The sequence below is a fragment of the Apium graveolens genome, chromosome 6 (assembly GCF_009905375.1).
Source record: "Apium graveolens cultivar Ventura chromosome 6, ASM990537v1, whole genome shotgun sequence".
NCBI lineage: Eukaryota > Viridiplantae > Streptophyta > Magnoliopsida > Apiales > Apiaceae > Apium > Apium graveolens.
The window spans coordinates 40,171,755-40,179,788 of NC_133652.1; the positions used below are offsets into that span (position 1 = coordinate 40,171,755).

Genomic DNA, 8,034 nt, shown 5'->3' on the forward strand with positions numbered 1-8,034 from the left:
TTCATCATCCGGGAAGATTGGGATACCAAGGAGAAGACCTAGAAGCACATAACAACTCCGAAAAAGAAGATCTTGTTTTCAACTTGTGATTCTTTGAACTAGTTGTAACTTTGGATGCTCGTTTTCATTCTTGTTGAACCTAGATCTCGTTTATTCGTACTTTAATCATTATTCAGTTTATTAAGACCTTTTTTTATACCATGCATTCATTGGAACCCATGGTGACGACGAGTTCGGTTATGGGCTAATCGTTTTCATGGGGTTCTAGCGGATTTACTTATGGATTTCAATAGTTAATTGTTTTGATATCTTGGTGTGTGGTGATTGATTGATATCCTAGTATTGGTTGTGCTTATTCGTCTGATGTGCGTAGCTAACATATAAGATAGTGTGTTAATCTCTATTGAAGCAACAGTGAATATAGAGGTTTAGAACTTGCCATGCTAGCATAGGTTCATGTATTATATGCATGATTAGTGGGTAACTCTAACCGTTTTACTTGCCCTATGTAATCAAGATAGATAACTTATGCTTAAACCGTTATGTTGTCAAATTCTATAGACATATAGGGTCTCAATATAATTGGTGCCTATTCAGCTTCTATCTCTTTTGTGGATGTCTGGTAGAATGGTACTCGTGTAACGAAAGTTGGCGTTTATCAGTTTCGTGTTATCTGATTAGTGTCATCACCATCACATGCTAAGGTTAAGAACGAAAAGGCTATTGGATGAAGTAGTAATGAAGTTAGGATCCCATGTTTGTCATATATAGTATTTCAACGTCAATTCTCTTAGTTAATGTTATTTAGTATAATCTCTTAGTTTAATAAAAACCCAATTTGTTATTTTTCTTAGCATTGAGCGATAACCATACATTGTTGCATAGGTGCATAAATTGAAATTAACTTAAACCAGTCTCTGTGGGAACGAATCTGATTTATATCTTTTACTACTTGCGAACACGTATACTAGCGTGTATTTTAGCGCGTGTTTTCGCCCTAACAAGTTTTTGGCGCCGCTGCCGGGGACTCGGTGTTAATTTTTAGTTTATGTGCTTGTCATCAGTGGTCGTTAAAGTTCACTGACTCGGATTATTTTACTTTTATGGTTTATTTGTTTGTGTTTCAGGTACTCATTACAATGGGAGATCCAGCAGCATGAACGAAAGCCTTGATGGATTTTTCTCAACCCAAGATCAATGACATTCAATCTAGCATTATCTAGCCAGCTATCACAGCTAATACCTTTGAGATCAAGCCTGACATAATTCAATGGGTACAGACTTCAGTCCAGTTTGGGGGTTCTCCTACGAAATATCCCAATAAACACATTAGGGATTTCATAGAGATCTGCGACACCTTCAGGTTCAATGGTGTTTCTGAAGATGCTGTGAAGTTGAGACTGTTCCCATTCTCTCTGAGGGACAAGGCTAAGAGCTGGTTACACTCTCTACCAGCTGGTTCGATTACTACTTGGGAAGATCTTGCTCATAAGTTTCTTACTAAATTCTTCCCTATGGCGAAGACAGCTGCACTTATGAATGCTATTACTCAATTTGCGCAGCAAATGGGAAAATCGTTATGTGAAGCTTGGGAGCGCTACAAGGAGATGCTTAGGAAGTGTCCTCATCATGGAATTCCTGATTGGATGATCATCATTTGTTTTTATAATGGGTTAGGAGCACAGTCCAGACCCATGCTCGATGCAGCAGCTGGTGGAGCATTATGGGCAAAGAGCTATGAGGAAGCTTATGATCTAATTGAACTGATGGTTGTTAATGAATATCATTATCCAGCCCAGAGATTGCCACATCGCAAGGTAGCAGGAGTTCTTAAGGTGGATACAGCTACGGCTATCACTGCTCAACTAAAGGAGTTGTCTATGAAGATTGATTCTCTGGCTAACTATGGTGTTAAGCAGATCATTAATGTTTGTGAGCTGTGTGCAGGTCCGCATGCGATAGAGCAATGCGCTATATCTAGTGACTCAGCTCAGTTTGTGAGCAACTTTCAGATATCGCAGCAACCAATTTCAGACACTTATCATCCTGACAACTGGAATCATCCTAACTTTAGCTGGAGCAACAATCAGAATGCGATGCAACAGCCGTTCCAGAAGTTTGGAAATAAGCTATTCAACCCTCCTGGTTTTCAGCAACAATTTACACCAAAACAACAACTCCAAATTCAACAACAAAATCATGATGCAGGTCTATCTTCGAATAAAAAACCTGAATTGGAGGAGTTGAGGCTTATGTGCAAAAACCAGGCTCTTATATGCCAAAGCCAGGCTATTTCTATCAATACTCTAGAGAACCAAATAGGGTAAATTGCTAATGCCTTATTGAATCGACCACCAGGAACGCTTTTTAGTGATATAGAAGCCAATCCAGCCAAGAGGGAAGTTGAAGAACAAGTGAACGCCATCACCTTAAGGTCTGGAAAGGTTGCAAGCCCCCAAATTCAGCAAGACGAAGAGCCTGAAAAGTCTCAAGTTCCAGAATCTGAAGTTTTGGCTGAAGAAGATGTGTAGAAGGAAGTAGAGGTGGAACCAAGGAAGACTACTGTGGAACACACTCCTCCTGAGGGTAATACAGGGGAGAAACAGATCTATCCTCCACCTCCTTTTCCAAAGAGGCTGTAGAAGGAAAAGCTGGATAAGTAGTTTGAGAAGTTTTTGGAGGTGTTCAAGAAACTTCATATCAACATACCTTTCACTGAAGCTCTTGAACAGATGCCTAGCTATGTGAGGTTTATGAAAGGTATTCTCTCTCGGAAAGTGAAGCTCGATGACTTAGACACCATTTCTCCAACGGAGGAATGCAGTGCTGTGCTGCAACAGAAGTTGCCTCCGAAGCTTAAAGATCCTGGAAGCTTCACTATTCCTTGCACCATCAGAAACTTGTCGTTCGACAAGTGTTTATGTGATTTAGGAGCTAGCATCAATCTGATGCCCTTATCTATCTTCAAGGAGCTTGGTCTGCCTGATCAGAAACCAACATACATGTCATTGCAACTAGCTGATCGTTTCATCGCTTATCCATGAGGTATAGTGGAGGATGTTTTGGTCAAGGTGGATAAACTCTTCTTCCCTGCTGACTTTGTAATTCTAGATTTCGAGGAAGATAAGAAGATTCCCATTATCTTGGGAAGACCATTCTTGGCTACAGGCCGAAGTATGATCGATGTACAAAAAGGAGAGCTTACGATGAAGGTTCACAATCAAAAGGTCACATTTAATATGTTCAAGGAAATAAAGTTACCCACAGCTAAAGAGGAGTGCTTTAAAGTAGAGCAACTGCAGGTTTTGAATGCACCTCCGTGGAAGAGGAAGTTGGATATGCCATTCGATTCTCTTGGGTTAGCAGAGCTGAAAATTTCTCAAGAGCATTTTGAACCATTTACTCAAGAAGCTCCCATACTTGATCTCAACCGAAAGCCAGATCACTTGAGTTATTCATTCTTAGGTGCACCCCATGATAAGGGGTTGAGATATATTTTTGATAATGTAGAGAGTGGCTGGATGGATCTTCCAGTACCTACAGAGGGTTCTTCTCATGTGCCACAGTTAGTTGATAGGACTGGTGTAGGTGATGAGTAGTACAGGCAAGTGACTAGGCGTATGGAGGCCATGCACGACATTCACCGTCGTTTTGCTACATATTTGACACACGCTTTCAGTACTGTTGTTCGAAACACTGGTGGTGAGGTTGATTGGCCATCTGATCCTCCACCCGATGAGGATGACTCTTTCCGCTGACTAGGTATGCCTGAAATCCTTATTATTACCTTCAATGAGGACATTGAAAATTTTAAGTTTGGGGTTGATAATGTAAGGATTAGTAGTGTGTATGTCCATATAGATTCATATAGATTCATATTGCATGTTTAGTTGTAGTTCATTCATATTTTTGCATGATTATTCATTTAGGACATATTTGTTTATTTTTATGTGATTTCATATAGTTGCATTTGCATGCATATTTAGCATGATCCCTTAAGATGAACTATGATATTTGATAAGTTGATGTTGATTTCAGTGTGGTGATGATGAGTAGAGGGATGTTTAAGTCTTAATGAATTGATTTGCATGCCAGAAACAAATATTTTCACAAAGTCTTATAGGGTTGCTTTTGATCTAGATCATGATCATACTTGTTTGTTGTTGAGATTTAATCACTTGTTTATATTTAGAATTTGTGATATTCTCGTAATGACGTAAAAACACTGATTTTTTTTATCTGGAGAAAAACTTGGATTTCATTGCTAGTTGTTGTAAGGCTAGGCATCAAATGGCTAGTAGCCGGCTCATATTTTTATGAGTAGTCTAGGGTTGAATGAGATGGAGCGAAACGCACTCATTCAGAAATTGTTGAAAAAAAAAGAAAAAAAGAGAAAAGAGAAAAAAAAGAAAGAAAAAAGTATGTGTTTATGCATAATTGATCAAGAGTGAGCTCTTTAATACTCGAGTTATTAAGTTCATAGGGGACTTTGTGCCTAGTGACCTAAGACTTTTATAGTATGGGATCCGCTAACCTAACGCTCGCTACATGGATATTACTACATAAGTCTTTTGGGACCTCATTCATTGCACGGTCAAATAAGCATCTTTGCTATGTGTTCAATAATAGTGTGAATCCTTGTATAACTCTAGTAGAAAGGAGGTGTTGTGAGTCATAATGCATTTATTGTCTATTCTGTTTATAAACTTTTGATTGTTTCGATGATAGATAAGTTATGGTTATTGATCTGGTATCGAAAGTATATCTGTTAAGCATCCACACACGCACGTTTCTGGTTTGTGAGTTGGTTTGTGGGATTTATTCGAGCTCTGTTTAAAGTCATTGCATTCTTAGAGGTATTAGCTTATTCATTTGGTTATGGTTATTCTGAGGGGATCGATTGTATTATCATTTAGTTGCATTCACGTAGTTGCATTCATGCATTAGGTTTGTTTTGTAGTTTTGAGTCTGTTTATGCTTGAGGACAAGCATCGATTCAAGTTTGTGGGTGTGATAAGTGGATTTTATATCCAGTTGGAATGCTTTATTACAAGCTTAAATTGGTGTTTTGGACTCAAGTTGTTGGTATTTTGATGTGTTTTTGTGTTATTACATTTCAGGTATCAGTTATATGAAGAAATGAGCTTTTAAAGGAAATATGATAAAAAGTGATCAAAATTGGAAGATAAGGCCATTTTCAAGTTGTAGAGAGTCTCAATAGCTTCGCGTGGGCAGTTGAATCGCCTAATTCTGACGAGTAGAATTCAAGTTATGGCCAAAACAAGATTCATTAGAAATTTTTCCAGACAGGAGCTGAGCGCCCGCCCGGGAGAGCTGAGCGGCCACCGAGAGAGCTGCGCGCCCGCCCAGGAGAGCTGAGCGGCCGCCCAAGGCTTGGCTGGTCGCTGATTTTGCTGAAAAAGCCTTTTTTGAGTGGAATTTGACGATTTTAAGGGCCCAGGTCCACTAGGGGCGTATATATAGTTTAAAAAAGGGTTTTCATCATCCGGGAAGATTGGGATACCAAGGAGAAGACCTAGAAGCACAGAAAAAATCTGAAAAAGAAGATCTTGTTTTCAACTTGTGATTCTTTGAACTAGTTGTAACTTTGGATGCTCCTTTTCGTTCTTGTTGAACCTAGATCTTGTTTATTCGTACTTTAATTATTATTCAGTTTATTAAGACCTTGTTTCATACCATGCTTTCATTGGAACCCATGGTGACGATGAGTCCGGTTATGGCTAATCATTGTCATGGGGTTCTAGCGGATTTACTTATGGATTTCAATAGTTAATTGTTTTGATATCTTGGTGTGTGGTTATTGATTGATATCCTAGTATTTGTTGTGCTTATTCGTCTTATGTGCGTAGCTAACATATAAGATAACATGTTAATCTCTATTGAAGCAACAGTGAATATAGAGATTTAGAACTTGCCATGCTAGCATAGGTTCATGTATTGTATGCATGATTAGTGGGTAACTCTAACCGTTTTACTTGCCCTATGTAATCAAGATAGATAACTGATGCTTAAACCGTTATGTTGTCAAATTCTATAGACATATAGGGTCTCAATATAATTGGTGCCTATTCAGCTTCTATCTCTTTTGTGGATGTCTGGTAGAATGGTACTCGTGCAACGAAAGTTGGCATTTATCAGTTTCGTGTTATCTGATTAGTGTCATCACCATCACATGCTAAGGTTAAGAACGAAAAGTCTATTAGATGAAATAGTAATGAAGTTACGATCCCATGTTTGTCATATATAGTAATTCAACCTCAATTCTCTTAGTTAATGTTATTTAGTATAATCTCTTAGTTTAATAAAAACCCAATTTGTTATTTTTCTTAGCATTGAGCGATAACCATTCATTGTTGCATAGGTGCATAAATTGAACTTAACTTAAACCAGTCTCTGTGGGAACAAATCTGATTTATATCTTATACTACTTGCGAACACGTATACTTGCGTGTATTTTAGCGCGTGTTTTCGACCTAACAAGTTTTTGGCGCCGTTGCCGGGGACTCGGTGTTAATTTTTATTTTATGTGCTTGTCATCAGTGGTCGTTAAAGTTCACTGACTCAGATTATTTTACTTTTATGGTTTATTTGTTTGTGTTTCAGGTACTCATTACAATGGGAGATCCAGCAGCATGAACGAAAGCCTTGATGGATTTTTCTCAACCCAAGATCAATGACATTCAATCTAGCATTATCTGGCCAGCTATCACAGCTAATACCTTTGAGATCAAGCCTGACATAATTCAATGGGTACAGACTTCAGTCCAGTTTGGGGGTTCTCCTACGGAAGATCCCAATACACACATTAGGTATTTCATAGAGATCTGCGACACCTTCAGGTTCAATGGTGTTTCTGAAGATGCTGTGAAGTTGAGACTGTTCCCATTCTCTCTCAGGGATAAGGCTAAGAGATGGTTACACTCTCTACCAGCTGGTTCGATTACTACTTGGGAAGATCTTGCTCATAAGTTTCTTACTAAATTCTTCCCTATGGCGAAGACAGCTGCACTTATGAATGCTATTTCTCAATTTGCGCAGCAAACGGGAGAATCGTTATGTGAAGCTTGGGAGCGCTACAAGGAGATGCTTACGAAGTGTCCTCATCATGGAATTCCTGATTGGATGATCATCACTTGTTTTTACAATGGGTTAGGAGCACAGTCCAGACCCATGCTCGATGCAGCAGCTGGTGGAGCATTATGGGCAAAGAGCTATGAGGAAGCTTATGATCTTATTGAACTGATGGCTGTTAATGAATATCAGTATCCAGCCCAGAGATTGCCACATAGCAAGGTAGCAGGAGTTCTTAAGGTGGATACAGCTACGGCTATCACTGCTCAACTAAAGGCATTGTCTATGAAGATCGATTCTCTGGCTAACTATGGTGTTAAGCAGATAATTAATGTTTGTGAGTTGTGGCAGGTCCGCATGCGACGGAGCAATGCGCTATATCTAGTGACTCAGCTCAGTTTGTGAGCAACTTTCATAGATCGCAGCAACCAATTTCAGACACTTATCATCCTGACAACTGGAATCATCCTAACTTCAGCTGGAGCAACAATCAGAATGCGATGCAACAGCCATTCCAGAAGTTTGGAAAAAGCTATTCAACCCTCCTGGTTTTCAGCAATAATTTGCACCAAAATAACAACTCCAAATTCAACAACAAAATTATGATGCAGTTCTATCTTCGAATGAAAAACCTAAATTGGAGGAGTTGAGGCTTATGTGCAAAAACCAGGCTCTTATATGCCAAAGCCAGGCTATTTCTATCAAGACTCTGGAGAACCAAATAGGGTAAATTGCTAATGCCTTATTGAATCGACCACCAGGAACGCTTCTTAGTGATACAGAAGCCAATCCACGCAAGAGGGAAGTTGAAGAACAGGTGAACGCCATCACCTTAAGGTCTGGAAAGGTTGTAAGCCCCCAAATTCAGCAAGACGAAGAGCCTGAAAAGTCTCAAGTTCCAGAATCTGAAGTTTTGGCTGAAGAAGATGTGTAGAAGGAAGT

The 8,034-nt window shown here is 39.2% G+C and overlaps 2 non-coding genes across 2 annotated transcripts; both read right to left on the reverse strand.

Annotated features, from left to right (window-relative positions):
• Window positions 1-1,529: 1,529 nt before the first annotated feature.
• Window positions 1,530-1,636, reverse strand: LOC141670125 (small nucleolar RNA R71). The gene has a single exon (XR_012554370.1). It is a non-coding gene; the product is annotated as a small nucleolar RNA R71 (small nucleolar RNA).
• Window positions 1,637-7,026: 5,390 nt separating this feature from the next.
• Window positions 7,027-7,133, reverse strand: LOC141669927 (small nucleolar RNA R71). Its single transcript, XR_012554176.1, has one exon. It is a non-coding gene; the product is annotated as a small nucleolar RNA R71 (small nucleolar RNA).
• Window positions 7,134-8,034: the final 901 nt, after the last annotated feature.